Raw genomic sequence first — 17,550 nt, 5'->3', positions numbered from 1 at the left:
ACCTGCTCTGGTAGAGTTTTTAGCTGAATCTAGAACAGAAGCGGTTGTTAAAAAAGGGATAATTAGTACAGCATATAAAATATTGCATGATAACTATAAAAATCAGTCAGTGGAGTTTAGAAAGGATTGGGAAGACAGACTGGATATGCACTTCACAAGAAAGTAATGGGAGGACATATGTATGGCTCCCAAACATGCATCAAATTCTAGAAGCTTTAGTATTTTTTTCTTGGAAGTCTTTTCATAAGTATTTTATTCCCCCAGCAGACTCAAAATAAGTTTTCCTCAAGTAGATGGCAAATATTAGAGGCGTGATGGGGAATAAAGAGGTAACTTAGAAAATATGTTTTGGGATTGTAATGGGTTGGCAGACTTTAAAAATTCCCTACAGAGTACTCTGTCAGAAATATTGGTTGAGCAAATGGGTTTAACTAAGGAAATTATTTTTTTGAGCTGGGATACAGGATCTCACGTGCCTATATACAGTAAGACCTTGTTAGGTTTAATTCTGGTGGTTGGCAAAACAACCATTACTAGAAAATGGAAATCAAAGTCTAAACCAACTGTACCTAAAGTAGTTAATATTGTAACAGAGTTAAAGGAACTGGAAGTAGGATCTTTAGAAAAGAGTGGTAGCAAACTACATAGAAAAAAATGGGAATTTTAGGAAAAGTACATGCAAAATAATGTTTTGGTGGAGGAGCGAGGTTTAAGGGAAGACAGGAATTGAGCAATTTATGTAATGTTAAATTGATGACAGTTGTACAAAAGCATGTATGTGATGTATAACATTTGTAACTGTGAACATGTTGATGTGTTTTTTTTTTATATAAATTTATGTTTGCCTACATCTAAAGTGATAAATCAATAAAGGTGTTACAAACTGGCTTCAAACAGTATTTCTCTTAAACAATGGCATTTGTTGAAGATGTAACAAAGGAGAAAGGGGGACTTGTGAAGATATGTTCTGTAGTTGTGAGAGATTAAATACATCTTGGATGGAAATTCAAATACTGAGATAGAAACAAAAAAATTATCAGTGGTCAAAAGTCTAGAGAGGGACCTAGAATACCATGGTTAAAAATGATCATAGAGGAAATAAAAGAAAGGTAACATGATTGCGAACCAAGACAAACAGCTAACCGCCAAATTGCCCATATGCTTTCTCCTGGCAAAGAAGGGATTGTGAAGGTACTACTCATATCAAAAATGTAAATACAGAAACTGATAAAAGTAGAATAACCTAATTACAGATATGACTAAGGATTGAACCAACTGTATATGGCTTCTTCCTTTGTGTACAGTTGTTTATTACAGTTATGTTAGAACACAGAAATGTTAATGGCATTAACAGACAGAATAAAAGGAAGCTCATGTAGTGCAACTATCACACAAATGAAAATAAGATCAGATGGAAAACTGTCAATGAAGTTATATACATGAATTATTATATAATGTAATCATTAGTGTTGGGCCAAGGAAAAGATGGTCTTTGAAAATGTAAAGTGTGTTTTTTTCTGGCCGGCAATGGAACAGCTGAAGTACACCATGCATTAGGATTACACTGTCTCCATGGAAATGGAAATGAGTAATAAATTCTTGGAGAACATTTAAAAAATACATGGAAAGGACAGGTTAGGTTCTCAGATTGGAACAGTCATGGTAAAAAAAAAAGCTATATACAACTACGAACTTATTTTGTTCACCTGTTATTCCACCAAACATTTTTCTACTTCAGCAGTACTGTTTCAGCAGTGTAAAAATAATCAAGTGTTTGACCATCATGACAAAAAAAAATACAATGTCTATAAAGCTTAACCCACTTTCAAAAACATTTCTGTACACACATACATTCCCACCAAGACATTAAAACAGATTGCAGATCTGGGGACCACTGAAGCCCCCATAGCTACATCACTAACTTTCTGGTATATTTTCTCCTGATAGACAAAACTGCTTTTCAACATATGTAGAACTTGTCAAATTAGAAGAGTCACAATGGTACCAATATCACTACACTCTGCTAGCTTCTTACTTATCTAATTTAAGTTTAGTTTTAAGTAATTTTTGTACCCAGAACAGTAGCATACACTGCAACTAAAAATTATTTTTATTAACTTCCAAGTCCTTGTCTTTCCTATAAAATCAGATGACTCGAAAATAAAGGAGCTACTTTTATTAATTTTTTTAACATATGCATAGCAAAAAGTGCCAGTGATTCAATTTTGGAAAAATAATAACTACAAATTGGCCTTAGAGGAGGGTTAGTGGGATCCTCATATGATTTTGAGTTACCAAAAATTATTTCCAGTCTAGGTTCAACCATTTTGAAATACTCTACCACACTCACTTCAAAGTATTACTAACAAGTTCTTCACTGACGCAGTCTCTCAGTTCATAAATATCTTTGACATTCTTTTCATTCAATGTTTCATAGTACTTCTTATGACATTCATTTTACAACTCGTCTTGTTAATATCGATTACAACCCTGACCCCACTCTTACCTGCCCTCAGTAAATACAATTTAGAACTGTTCTGCAGTCTTAACCTTCTCCCTTGGTTCAGTAAAAATAACAACTACTAGGCTATAAAAAAAGTTATGTACTCACCATAATCTTCATCTGTGTTGCCCATTTTCATTCTTCCTCAACAAATGGGTTTGGAACTGATCCCGGATCTGACTCTGTCACTTTTTACAGCTTGTGGATACTGAACATTCTCAAGCTCCTATCTTACCCACAATGCCCTAGCCCCCTACCATTACTCAGATCTTGTTTGCTGACATTTTTTGCTTGCTAGAAACTAAAAAAACAAACATTACATGAAAAAAACGGTATCTGGAGTTCAAAGGCAGAAACAGTGGTCCCTTTAGCATCTTCTCATTCTTCTAGAAGTCACAAAAAATGGTAGGGGGTTGGAGGGAGGGGAGTTCAGGAAGAATGAAAATAGACAATACAGCTGGAAGTTTATGCTGAGTACATAGCTTCTTTATCTAATGCAGTCAATTTTCATTTGTTCCTCAACAAGTAGGACAGAGTCCCCATCTACCTGAAACCTAGGAGGACTGTAAGGAAGGATATTCCTGAGCACCACTGAGCTGAAGGCTGCTCTTCCCCTAGAGACCAGATTCTATCTGTAATGAGCAACAAAGGTATGAGGATTAGTCCAAGTTGCAGCAGCACAAATATTGTCCATGGAAGATCTGGATAAAAACACTGATTTGCCATGGACCTGTTTGAATGAGCTCTTAAAGGTTTTGGCAAGGACAACCCCATTTTTTTTGCAGACAAAAGGGATGCAATCAGTTAGCCAATTGGCTAAAGTTACTTTGGTAACTAGTTTGCTCAATTTTGATTCCAAAAGACAGACAAATAACTGCTAAAATGTTCTGAAATTTCCCATCCTATGTAAATAGAAATGCAACTGTGAACATCCAAGTGTAGCATTTATTTTACTTTGTGAAATTTTAGAAAGAAAACTGGAAGACAGATAGATTCATGTCAGATTCTGACACAACCTTAGGAAAAAAGGACAGGTTGGTTCGTAATGATACCCTACCTTTATGAAAAATCAGATAAGGCTTGGAAGATAGGGCTTGAAGTCCGGAGACTCTTCTAGCAGATTTTATGGCTACTAAAATGATAGTTTTCCAGGTTAAAAATTTTAGTTCACACTTTGCTGATGGTTCAAAGGGAGACTGAGTCAAAGCTTGTAAAACTAAATTCAAATCCTGTGGTGGAGTTGGATCTTTAAAAGAGGGTCTAAGAAGAAAGGTTCCCCTTATAAAGGCCTTACAAAGGTTAGAAGAAGCTAAGGTGGAATTGTTTATTCCTATGTGAAAATTAGAAATTGCCACTAGTTGTACTTTAAAAGTCGAGGAGCTAACCCCTTCATTAAAAACTGTAGCTAAAAACTTAAGAACTTTAGATACTGGTGCTATAAAGGGTCAACATCTTTCTGCTGCACCCAGAAAACAAATCTTTTCCATTTACTTCTCTAAATCTTCCTACTGGAAGCTTTATGGGAAGACAAAAGAATGTGAAGGACAGGAGAGATGAACCTAGGTTGTCTAGCTATCGATGAAAGTGGAGAAACCATGCAGTCAAGTTTTAGGCCTAAAATATCTGGGTGAATCATGTCAATTGAATCCAGCATCCTTAGTGGGCGAACTAGAGAACACCAAAGGAAAGCCAAACATGATGAAGTCAATAAGGGGCAATGAGGATGACTGTGCTCTTCAATCAAGATGTTTTCTGAAGAAACTTGGGGATTAGCGGGATTGGGAGTAAATGTAGAAGAGACCAGGGGACCAATTGTGGAGTTGAGCATCTCTCAGTGATTCCACCTGCAGAGGGATCAGGGCAAAGAACCTGCTGCACTTGTTGTTCAGGAGAGATGCAAAGAGGATGCATCAAGGTTGGCCCCATTGTCAGAACATATTTTCCACAAGTCTCATGCTGAGAGAGCACTCATGAGGCATTATAATGGACCTGCACAGTTTGTCTGCTATCACACTGGATTTCCCAGAATGTGCATTACTACCAGAAATGGAATGGATGAGATCATGCACTCCAACACTCTTACAGCTTCTCAACACAAGAGTAAGATTTGGTTCCTCCCTGTTTGTTGGTGCACCAGCCCACTGATATACTGCCTATTTGAATTGCAATAGTCCCAGAAGAGAGTTTTGGAAAGCCTGCAATGCTACGAGACTACTGTTCTCATTTCTAGGGCACTGATAAGCGTGTTAGCCTCTTTGAGGGACTAGGTGCCCTGGACTGTCTTTCCAGAGAAGCCCCCCACACCCACACCCACTATGGCCTTGGGCTGAGTAAGAATGAAGGGACATCCTTTTAAAATCTGATCAGAGTAAATCCACCACAAGATGTATTTTTTGCATGCCTGAGTTATTCTGATCCAGGTGAACAAAGTCTGGTACAGAACAGACCACTGAATCACTAGGGTGCATTGAATAATTCTTATATAGTATCTTGCTAATGGAATTAGGAGTATTGTAGCAGAGATTGACCAAAAAGCTTGCAGAATCAAGTTGAGAGAGAAAAGTTTTGGATTATCATTCTGACTTTAAATCGAACAGTGTTTACCTTTGGTAAAAGAAGGGAGGCTGTCACTGATACCATACTGAACAAGGCCCCTGTGAACTCTAACAAGTGAGTTGGCTCTAGCTGAGATTTGTTGTGACTGATGGTAATTCCCAGGTGAGAGCACAGCTGGAGTACATAATCCCATGCGTTTATCAGAAAATGCCAGGTCACAGCGGTTATGAGCCAGTCATCCAAGTAAGGAAACACCAGGAATCCCTGCAGTCTCAAGTGAGCCACTACTACTGCCATGCATTTGGTGAACACCCTGGGGGTTGTGATGAGGACAAAGCAAAGAGCTCTGAACTGGTAGTTACTGGCTCAGAGCCTGAAGTGTAGGTATCTTCTGGATCGTCTGTTCATCTTTATATGACAGTACACATCCTGAAGATCTATTAAGCACATCCAATCATCCTTGTGCAGAAAAGGCAGAATCGACTGAACTGTGACCATCTGGAAGAACTTCGTGTATTGAACTGTTCGTTCAGGTTGCTGACATCCAAAACTGGTCTCCAGTCCCGTTTTCTTTGGCACTAAAAAGAATTGAGAGTACATTCTGGCCTCTAACTGGTCTAGGGGACTTCCTGAATGAGTCTTTTTTTCTAGCAGTTTGTTTATTTCTTGTGCTGCTGCTTTCCTCTAAACACTTGCATGTTACAACTGGAAGTAACTTTATTTGACTTCCTTTTTTAAAGGAGTTTAACTTCAGTTTTCTTGTTTGGTAGCCCTTCTGGGTTTTTACTGCTTCCAATGCATTTGCTGTCTTAGAATAAATGTGGAACATGTCTTTGGAAGATAGACTTTTCAATGTTGCTCATACTGTACTGGATAACAGAAAAAAAATAAGTTAATGCACTCACCATAACATACTATCTGTGTTGTCAATCTTCATTTAATCCTTGATGTATGGGTTCAGTTCCAATCATCAGAACAGTTTTGGACATCATTATGGCTCTTGAGGCCCAAACAACTCTTGAGCCTAAGTCTTACCCAGAATACTAGTCTCCAAATTACCTGAGATCACATTTGCAGACAGAAAAGGACAGAAATATAATCCTCCTAATACCTTTACAGAGACCAGTTCTGGTGTCAAACTAAAAAATTAATAGTTAGGACCAAAATTTGTTCCACCAAGAGAGTCTGAATGGAAGGTGGATTGGGGGGGGGGGTCAAGGATAAATGAAGATCAATAACACAGATGGAATGCTATGGTGTGTACATAACTTCTTTATCTGATTTGTCAGTCTTCATTTAATCCTTGACATATGGGACAGAGTCCCCCAGCTACCTCAGATCTTGGGTGAACTCATGGAAGTATATTCCTGAGCACCATAGAACCAAATGATGTTCTTCCCCTAGAGACGAAATCCAATTTCTAATGAGTAATAATGGTATGTGGTGTAGCCCATTTTGCTGCTGCACAAATTTTGTCCATGGATGCCTTTGAATGAAAAACTGCTGAAGTAGCTATGGCTGTAGTAGAATGTGCCTTAACAGGCCCAGGTAACTCGACTTTCCTCTCATTGCCTATGAAGGATATACAATCTTTCAGCCATTTAGGTAATGTAGCCTTGGAGACTAGCTTACCCATTCTGGCACTTGAAAATTAAACAAAACAGTAGTGCAGAATTTCTTATGTATTTTGTTCTATCAAGACAAACGTGCAATTGTCTATAAACACCTAATAAATGCAAAAAGTTTTCACCTTTGTTTGAGAAACTGGGAAAGAGTACTGGTAAACTGGTTGTCTGATTGATATTCATTTCTGACACCAATTTTGGTAAAAAGGAAGGGTTCGCTCTCAAGGAAACTCTGTCTTTGTGAAATATCAAATATGGTGGTTTGCAAGAAAAGGTTTGAATTTCTGAAATTCTTCTGGCAGAAGTAACCACTACCAGAAAAAATAGTTTTTCAAGATAAGAACTTCAGTGCTCAGTTGGCAGCAGGCTCAAAGGGGGACTATACTAATGTCTGTAATACTATGTTGAGATCCCAAGGTGCAAGTGGATTCTTACACAGAGGCTTTAACATCAGGGTGCCTTTTAAGAACGCTTTGCAAAGTTTATGAAAAATTAATGAATATTCTTTGAACCCATTATGAAAATTTGGAATAGCTGCTAGTTGAACCCTAATGGTAGAAGACACTCCTTCAAAGAGCAGAGCTAAAAAGGGATCTGTATTATTACCATGAGCCCAGACAGAACATCTCTTCCATTTACTATTGTATGGTTTCCTGGTGGAAGGTTTATTGGAGGCCAACAGAAATCTATGAACCGGAGAAGAAAGATTATAATGCCTGGCAATCAGTGGAACTGGAGAAGCCAAGCAGTGTGGTTGAAGTTTTGAAGATTTGGGTGAACTAATTCCACTGGATGGGATAGGAGATCTGGCTCTGGGTCCAGAGTCCACGGTTGCTGAATCAGATGAGGCCAAAGGAAGGGGAACTAAATCTGTTGAGGCCAGAAGAGAGCAATAAGGATTACCTTGCTCTTCAACCTGATCGCTTCCTTTAGAAATGCAGGAATTAATGGAAATGGGGGAAAGGAGTACAGAAGTCCGGAGGGTCAACTGTGCAGGACAGCCTCTCAAGGAAACTCACGCAGAGGGGAGATTACGGCAAAGTAGCTGCTGCACTTGTTGTTCAGGGGCAATGCAAAAAGGTCACAGCAAGGCTGGCCCCAGCAACAAAAAAAAAATCTTCTCTGCCACTTTAGGATTGAGAGACCACTCGTGAAGCAAGATAATGCATCTGCTCAGTTTGTCCACTATCACATTGGAACTTCCCAAAATATGTGTTGCTGTCAGAAAGCGAATGGAAGAGATTGCCCACTACCAAATTCTGAGCGCTTCTCAACAATGGGGCTAAGACTTGGTTCCTCCCTGCTTGTTGATGTACCAAACCACCAACATGCTGTCTGCTGAATCGTAACTGTTCTCAATGGAAGAGCAGTTTGAAAGGACTGCAATGCTAAAAGCACTGACCTCATCTCCAGAACATTGATATAACAAGCTGGCCACCATGGGGGACCAAGTGCCTTGGACTGCCCTGCCCAGATAATGCCCCCAAAACCATCTGGGAGGTGTCCGTGGTCACTATGGCTTGGGGTTGACAAGGGATAAAGGGATGGGCCACAAGAGAATTCTTCTGACTGAATCCACCAAACTAGGTCTATTTTGCAACAGTTGGTAATCAAAATCTGATCCCACATTGGCTGGTGCAGTATGGACCACTAAGATGGTACAAAGCTATTGTAGAATCCTCATGTAGAATCTTGCTAGAGGGACTAACGCGATGACCATCGCCATCAAACCTAAGGCTTGTAGTACTAGTAGAGTGGCTAATCTCTTTTTTCTGAGAATATTTCTCACTTGAGCTTTGACCTTCTGCAATCTTAGTTAAGCTAAGGAGGCTATGCAAGAATTGGTATTTAGTACCGCTCCTATGAACTCTAAAGTCTGTGTTAGAGACTGCTGTGATTTTTCGTAATTTATGGTAATCCCCAGGTTGGTGCAGGTCTGGAGAACATGGTCTCTTCCTTGTTCTAGTAGAAGCCTGGTGGGAGTGGTAATGAGGCATATGTCTAAGTATGGAAACACCCAGAATCCAGGCAGCCTCAAATGAGCTGCCACCACTGCCATGCACTTGGTGAACACCCTGGGAGCTGTAGTGCGACCAAAGGGCAGAGCTCTGAATTGATAATGACATAATCTGGAGCCATTTTTATGTGGTAATACACATCCTGGAGATCTAGAGAGCACATCCAATTGCCTTTCCCTAGAGATGGGAGAACAGACAGAACTGTGACCATCCGAAATTTTGTCTGTCAAACAGATTTGTTCAAAACACTTGGATCCAAAATTGGTCTCCACTCCCCTGTCTTTTTTGGCACCAAAAAGAATCTTGAAGGAATTACGGACTCTAACTCGTCTAGGGAGACTTCTTGAATGACTCTTTCTCTAACAGTTTTTGAATTTCTAGAAAAATAAGTTATGTACTCACCATAACGTTCCATGTGAGTTGTTTATCTTGCCTTTATTCTCACTGATGGGTTCGGAGCCGATCCTCAGCTCCAACACGGCCGATAGCAAAGCTCAAGGTTTGTCAGTAGCTCAAGACCAAGCCCCTTATCCCATGATGCACTGCTGGAATTACCTCAGATCTTGTTTGCTGTGTGTATATATACCCCTTTAAGAGGTGCACTCCCCAAGAAGGAAGAAGTACTGAACAACCAGGATGATACTAGCCTCTAGGTCAACTGTCAGCCAGGAGGGGAATGGAGGGAGGGACATGAGAATAAAGGCGAGATAAACAATTCACATGGAACGTTATGGTGAGTACATAACTTCTTTATGTGAAGTTGTTAAATCTCACTGATGGGTAGCAACCCTAGCACCCGCAATCCTGAGTGGCTCATGGGAGTACATTTTTCAGGACCATAGAACCAAAAGAAGACCTGTCCCTGGAAGCCTTATCTACTTTGAAATGAGCGATAAAGGTATGAGGCTTAGACCAAGTGGCTGCAGCACAAACGTTATCAAGGGGCAATTTAGCTTGATAAGCAGAAGACGTAGGAATGGCTCTGGTTGAATGAGCCTTTGCTTTGTGTGGCAAAGATATGTTAGCATTTGCATGAACAAATGAGAAACAATCCGATAACCATTTTGAAAGGGCTGTTTTAGCCACTGGTCTACCTTTTCTGGCCTCCGAAAAGGATACAAAGAATCGATCTGATTTTCTAATATCCTTAGTTCTATCAAGATAAAATCTGAGCTGTGCACATCAAGTTTGTGCAGCATGTATTCCAATTTGTTGGAATGGTTGGGAAAAAAGTCTGGCAACTCAATGACCTGATTGATATTAGACTCAAAACAGACTTTAGGCAAAAAGGAGGGGTTTGTTCTGAGAGATACTCTATCAGCATGGAAAACCATACAAGGAGGTCTGATAGATTATGCTTGAAGTTCTGACACACTGCAGGCAGAAGTAATGGCCACTAGAAAAATAGTTTTCCAGGACAAAAATTTGAGATCACAAGATGATGCTGGTTCGAAAGGGGGAAGAATTATTTGAGACAGCATAAAATTAAAATTCCAGGGAGAATAAGGGATTTTGACAGGAGGTCTCATGTGAAAAACACCTTTGAGAAAAACTTTAGATAACTTATGGGCCATAATATTTAACCCATCCAATCCAAGGTGGAAATTAGATATGGCGGCTAACTGAACCCGAACTGTGGCAGCTGCTGCTCCTTCCTTAAAAATCATTGTCAAAAACTCTAAAATGGATGACAAAGGAGCTCGGAAAGGGTCAATTTTTTGTATACTGGCCCAAATGGGGAACCTTTTCTACTTACTGCAATATAGTTTTCTGGTGGATGGCTTATGAGAAGACAAGAGAATTTGTCTTGTGTCGTCTGAGACTGAATGAAGCTTGGCCATTTGCGGAAGTGGATCAGCCAAGCAGTCAGCTTTAGAGACTGCAATGAAGGATGGCGGTCCCCTGAAAGGTGTGTCAGTAGGTCTGGAACTGGATCCAGGATCCATGGATCCTCCAGCAGATGGTGAAGAAAAGGGAACCAAATCTGTCAAGGCCAATGGTTGAGTCTGCTGAGGTCCAAGATAGGTCTCCAGTCCCCCGTTTTCTTTGGAACTAAAAAGAATCTTGAATAAGTTCCGAATCCAGTTTGGTCTGCTGGGACTGGCTGGGAAACTCTTTTTTCTAGCAACTTGCGGATCTCTATAGTTGTGTGTTCCCTGAGAATTGGTGGAACATCCGGGATTCTGCTGACAGGAGTGGGAGGGGAAGAGAACGGTATGAAATACCCTCTGGAAATGATGCTTTGTACCCAGGTATCGGATGTTAAGCTTAGCCAGGCTTCTGGGTACAAAGATAAGCGACCCCCGACTGCTTCCAGAGCTTGACAGCTGGGTCTCCTTTCAGGAGCGCTGGTAGGGCTGACCAGAGAACTGGCCTCTGTCACCCTGCTGTTTCAGACCCACCACTGCCATGCGGGCAGCGCCTTCCATTATAACTCCCTCCTCTGCCCCTAGAGGGGGTTTCTCCATGTGTGTCCTGAAAGGCTCCCTGTGCTTTTTGGAACCACATCTTTTCGCCCTTAGGGCCCTTGGGATAGGGCCGAGTAGGGGTAGAAAAACAGACTTCAACGGCAGATAGAGTCTTGACTTCCTGCTCACACCTGGTTAGAGTTTCCTTTACCTTGGGCCCAAACAGGGATGAGCCATCAAATGGGGTGTTGATAAAGGAAGACTTTAAAGGCTCCACAAAGGAACAGAGACGCATCCAGGCGTGTCTACGCAGGGCAATACCTGAACTAGCAGCTCTACTCGAACCATCAGCTGCATAAGATATGAGACGCATGGAGGAGTTCACAATCGAGTTTAGGGTGGCGAGCTAGGTGTTTACCTTGTCAGCAACCCCTACAGCTACTGTACCCTGGAGAGTATCTCCTAGGTCTTTCAGGAGATCTCTTTGTAGTCTTGTAAAATGGGTTAAATAATTCAGTGATCGAAGGGAAAAAGTTGCTGAACTAAACATGCATTTCCCATATCTATCCATGATCCTGGAATCTCTGTTAGGAGGATGGATACATGAGGACGTCTCAGACATTTCCTGTTTGGTGGCTGCCACCACCATGGCATCAACAGGCACTCCCTTAGTCAAAAAAGCTTGGGGCAGAGATGAACTTATTTGGCTTCCGAAGGACAGGTTCCATGGCTTCCAGAGACTCCCACGCCTTACGAGAGATCAACTCCATGAGCTCATCGTAAGGCGGAGACACCCAAGAGGTGGAAGATTGACAGCCGAAAGCCTTCAAGAGCACTGACTCATCTTCAGTAGGACAATTGGACTGCCAACCGCCCCTCTCATTAAGCATCTCTAATATCTCTGCAAAGGAGATATCCTCAGAGGGGGATTGAGGGGACCCTTCTGACTCATCCAAGTCAGTGTCAGATGTCAACGACTCCTGTGGGGAGTCCAAGTGCCTCCTCTTGCACAGTCTCTTCCTGGGTACCTAATCAGTGGGGGCATCTGGGGAGGTCTCAGAAGAGCAGGGGGCATCCTGTGGGGCCACTTTAGGCTCAGGGTCTCTACGCTTGGGTTGACCAGTAGAAGTAGGAGTGGACACAGGTGTTCGAGGGGAGGAAGCCAGACCTGATGCTGATGATGTCTTTGGAGACAGGACTCTCCTCATGGCACTGAAAGCACCATGGCTCCAACGAGAACGGATAGATGGATCTGAAGGGAACGTCCAATCCTCCCGCACCGAGGCCATGGGCTCTGAGCCCGAGTTAGGAGCCGAGCTCATCCCGTCCGAAGCCCCGAGAGGAAAAGTCGGCACCAAAAATCGGTATGACTATCCTCTCCGGACCGGACAGGAGAGTGTAGGCTCCTAGAGTCCCCGGTTGGCACCGAGGACGTATGAGTAGATGGAACCGATAACACCGGAGCAGGTCTCTGCTCCACGGGCTCAACAACATTCCGGTCGGGATCCTCCGGATCTGAAAGTCCAGTACGGCTCGGAGGAGGAGCAGTCAAGTCCGGGTTAATGGTCTTCGGCTCCGAAGGCATCGGAGCCGACAACAATTTGGCAAGGCCTGGTGCCCGTAAAAGCTTCTGCACCAACCAGTCCATATCCAGATCGGAGAGGCTGACAGAAGACTTTGAGGAGTGCACCGAGGGTGCTGACCGGCTCCAAAGCTGTGAGCTGGCTCCGAACAGAAGGGACACTCGGTTCCAAGGGCAGTGGAACCAATGACCCTACACCCTCCATTTTTTTAGCCTTTTTTGACGCTTTGGAGTCACCTGAAGACTTGGATGACTTTGAGTATTTGCTAGCACTATCCTGGTCACCCAGTACTTCCGAGAAGGGGTGCTGAAGTAAACCCCTATCCACCAATTTCCTCCTTCTCTCTAAACGTACCCTGGAAGAGAAGGAGTGACAGATGCTACAAGAGCCTTGGAGGTGTAATGCCCCCACACAATAAACACACCAAACGTGCCCATCAGTGACTGAGATTTTTTGTCCACAATCTGGGCATTTTTCTGAAGCCAGATTTAGGATGTGGCTTCTCTTTCTCATCAGACATCTCTATTTTAAATTTGGACAAATTTAAACAATTGAAAAAAGACACTCAAGAAATTATCTAAGAACTACTGCTAAGAAAATGGTTAAATATAAGGCCAACTACTAGGCCATCTCTATAGAAAAAGGCAAGTCAACACAGGGCACTTACCTAAATCTAAGTCTAAAACTATATATATTTATATATATATATATATATATATATATATATATATATATATATATAAACTATCCTAACAAGAAGTCAAGAAAAAGTTTTAAAAACTTGCAAATAGACGACTCTATTCAATAAAATTGGTCCGAGCTACCTGGAACATTGAGATCTGTGCCGCAGCAAACTAGATCGGAGGTAATTCCAGCAGTGCATCATGGGATAAGGGGCTTGGTCTCGAGCTACTGGCAAACCTTGAGCTTTGCTATCGGCCGTGTTGGATTTATCAGCAGCAAACCATCAGTGGGATATAATAAGAGATTTTAACAACTTCACAAGTTATCTGTAGCCAGGCATGTTGGTAGAAGGATAATCTCCCCTCTGACTGCTTCTACAGGAAGACATTTGTGTGTCCTGGAAAGGTCCTCGGGACTTTTTGAACCACATTTTCTCCACTCCTCTGGTTGCTGGAATAGGACTCTTGGGGGACAGAAAAATGTACACCACTGCAGAAAGAGTCTTTCCATTTTTTCACACCTGAACAAGGTTTCTTGAATTTTAGGGCCAAAAAGGGACAATCCATCAAAAGGTGCATTGACGAATGAAGACTTGAATGGCTCTGCAAATTCACACAAGCATATCCACGCTTGTCTCCTTATGGCTACGCCCAATCCCGCAGCTCTATTCACCCCTTCAGCTGCATGTGCTATGAGGCTCATGGACGAATTTGAAAAGGACTCTAGGGAGGCCAACTGAAAAGTGGCCTTACCTTGGACTTCATCAAATACGGCTCCTGCCGGTGTATCTGATAACTCCTTAATCAGATCCCTCTGGAGTCTGGTGAAATGAGCTATAATGTTCAAAGACCATAATGCAAAGTTTGATGAAGTGCAAACCCACTTGCCAAACATATCCATGGTCCGCGACTCTCTATTAGAAGGATGGATAGTGAAACTTTCATCTGCCAGTTCCTTCTCTGCAGCTACCACCCAGGCATCTACCGCCAGTCCCTTTGCCCAAACCGGATGATCTTCAAGGGCAGTTAAAATCTTGCCTGGTTTCTTGGGGTTGGGTGCTAGAGTGTCAGGAGACTGCCATACCTTCTGCAAGATCAACTTAATGAGCTCATCAGCAGGCGGGGTCACCAAAGAGGTAGACAGTCAGGCACCCAAATCTTGCAGGTACAATGATTCCTCAGAAGAGGGTTGTTGTGACATCCAGCCACCCTTCTGCTGAAGGATTTCAAGGATGTCCCCAAAAGAAACATTTTCTGGAGGTGACCGTGGGGAATCTTCGCCTTCATTGTAGTCAGTGGCCTCTGTGATGGATTCCTCCGGAGAATCTGTTTCCTCTAACACTTTCTCTTCTGAAGAACCTCTTCAGTGGGAGGATCTGAAGAGGTGTCAGAAGAGTCTAGCACCTGAACAGGTGACTCCTGCAGCTTTGGTACTCACTGTCCCAGTGCAGGACTTGGTAGAGACTCTGGATGAGGCAAAGGACTGGGGATATGCTCTTACAACTGCAGGGTCAACAGAATGCCCTTAGAGGACAGGGCCTTTTTCCATGGCCTGGAAAGCTGGTCCCCTGAAGAGAGAAGAGAGTCCGGAATGGAGGAAGACTGTCTTGGAACCGCAATCTCCACCCACTCTGAAGAGACGGCCTCAAAAGCTGAAGCCGAGGTCAAGCTAACGCATGCCAAAGCCCCAAGGTGCAGTGACGGGTCAGAGAAAACTGGAGTGGAGTCTCGCACCTCAGAACCAAAAGCACAGCTCTGACCCCAATAGATCTCTGGATTCAAAAAGGCCAAAGAACTCAGGGTTGGAATTGGTACCAGAGATACAAATCTCAGCAGAACCAAAGTAGCCAGTAAGGCCGGAACAGTAATGTCTAAAGCCTGAGGGGAGGTCAGAGGAGGAAGACTCGTGTGGATTGAAAGAGTTGTTTTGGCACCAGAAGGGGCTGGAACAGAGGACAACACGTGAGATTCCCCTCGTCTCAAGAAACTGATTTACCGATCTCAACACATCTGTTTCTGTCAGAATTCTAATGTAACAAACAGACTAGGTCGAAGGGGATCTTGTATGTTCCAAAAAGGGGCTAGGCAATTGACCTGCAAAGGTGTCTCTGGTTGGAGAGTAAGTGGTCCTAGGTCAGTCTAAGAATGCGAATTCAGCACTTTACAAAGGTGCTGTAGACATTGGCAACTGGGAGACAAGCTTTACTGAGGCTATTAGTTCCAAGGACTGGCTGTTAGTCTGTGCCAACAACTTTGGCACCGGTGAATAGGAAACTGTCTGCACCGAAGACGGTGCTGAAGCATCCTTTAAAGTCTGTCCAAGTTCCACAGTAACAGAGGGAACCAACGCTTTAACTTTCTTAGTAGTCGAACCAGTGGGAGAAGCTGGCACCGACTCCTTTTCTTGGATTTCTCAATTTTGAATGGTGAAGAAGAAGAATGGGATGAGATATCAGTTTTGCTCTTCTTTTCCTGACCAGAAATGGCCTCTTCAAAAGCAGATTTCAGCATCCTCTTTAATATTAGTTTGTTTTTCCTTTCTACCAGGGCCTGGTGACTGAAACCATGACTGATAGAATAATCTTCCTGTAAGGGCACCAGGCCAAGGCAGTAAACACAGAGAGAATGCTCATCTGAATTTGATAGCTTTCAATCAAACTTGAGGCATTTCTTGAAACCAGAAGTGACTCTGCTTTTATCAGCCATGACACCCAGAAAAATGCAGGTAAACATGACTGCACACACTCACACCACACTACACTAAAGGGTAAAAGTTATTTTTTTTTTAAATCGAGAGAAATGAAAAGGTAGGTGAGGTATATACATATAAGTCTACCAGCTATGGTAGCAGAGAGTGCCAACAGGTACGGAAAGAAAGACTACCAACAATGATACACAGGAGAAAACACTGAAGTGTTAAGGAGAGAAACAGAAAGGAGCTATTAGAAAGGACAAGATTGCAGTAAAATCTTTATAGTAGAAGAGATTATCAACACTGGTATAGTAGAAAAAGGCACAAATATACATAAAAAAGTTCACTTAGCTCGAGAGCTATTGATGAAGCATTTGTCACAGGAAGTGGCAACCGAGATCTGTGGTAATTTGGAGAGGAGCATTCTGGGTAGGACTTAGGTTTGAGCATTTTTTGGTACTCACAAGCTGTAATAATGGCCGAGACATTTCTGATGCTCGGAACTTAACTCGTATGTCAAGGATTAAATAAGGATCAAATAAAGACTGACAACATCAGATCTTGTTTTCGCTGCAATACTGAAATATTCTAATAATATTTCCTGTGATTCACTTTCATATTCCACTTGTACTGGACTTTACCAATATTACAATATGGACAGCAAGTCGATGCGCTTCATCTCTCTGAAATGCTGATGTGCTGTGAGGTGGGCTAAACTTCCAAGTAACTGCTGCCTCACTGGTTGCCTCATTCAAAGCTACACATTTACTAACTGAAGACTTACTTGTGTCATCTTGTGCTTCACTCCTTAAAAGGACTCATGAAGTATAAGCAATTAAAAGCCTCAAGGACTACATAAGAAAACTGAATTTAATGTGTTACTCAAGAAAAATGCTGCTGGCTAGGAATCAAGTATAGTGCCAAAAGTACCTGTCTCAAAACAATGTGGGCCAATACTCTGGCACCCAGATCAATAGTTCAGAAAGATACCCCAAATATGTCATTTCTGTCACCTTCACTGAGAAGTCTGGCATCACGATCATCAACACCAGAGCTCAAACCACAAGCACCAGCATCAGTGCTGATGCCTCAAACACCAACACATCTGATAACATACTTGTCGATGCTCACATTTTCTAAGGCCAGTCACACAAAACATGGGAAGTAGTCAGGAAACCAGTGTCCTGGATAAGGGAAAGTAAACACCACTGGAAGTGCAAGGGCTGCCAGGAAATGTCCGAGCTGTAGCTACATTAGTCTGTGCCCAGGTTATGGCCACAACTGACACCCCCCTCAAAAGCTGAAGACAACAGACTAAAACTAAAGTTGAGGAGAAGAAAAAAAAGGTCTCCACAGCTCTCTTGTAAAGTGTGTTTTATCAGACTGCAGTCATGTTCATTCATATAATGCATCAAATAAAAAGTACTGCTATATTTACAGCAGATGTGTGAACACTTCAAAGAACACATCAACTCTTATTGC

The sequence above is a fragment of the Protopterus annectens genome, chromosome 3.part1, assembly GCF_019279795.1.
Source record: "Protopterus annectens isolate FY-2018-M chromosome 3.part1, PAN1.0, whole genome shotgun sequence".
NCBI lineage: Eukaryota > Metazoa > Chordata > Ceratodontiformes > Protopteridae > Protopterus > Protopterus annectens.
This window is presented reverse-complemented; position numbering follows the sequence as displayed.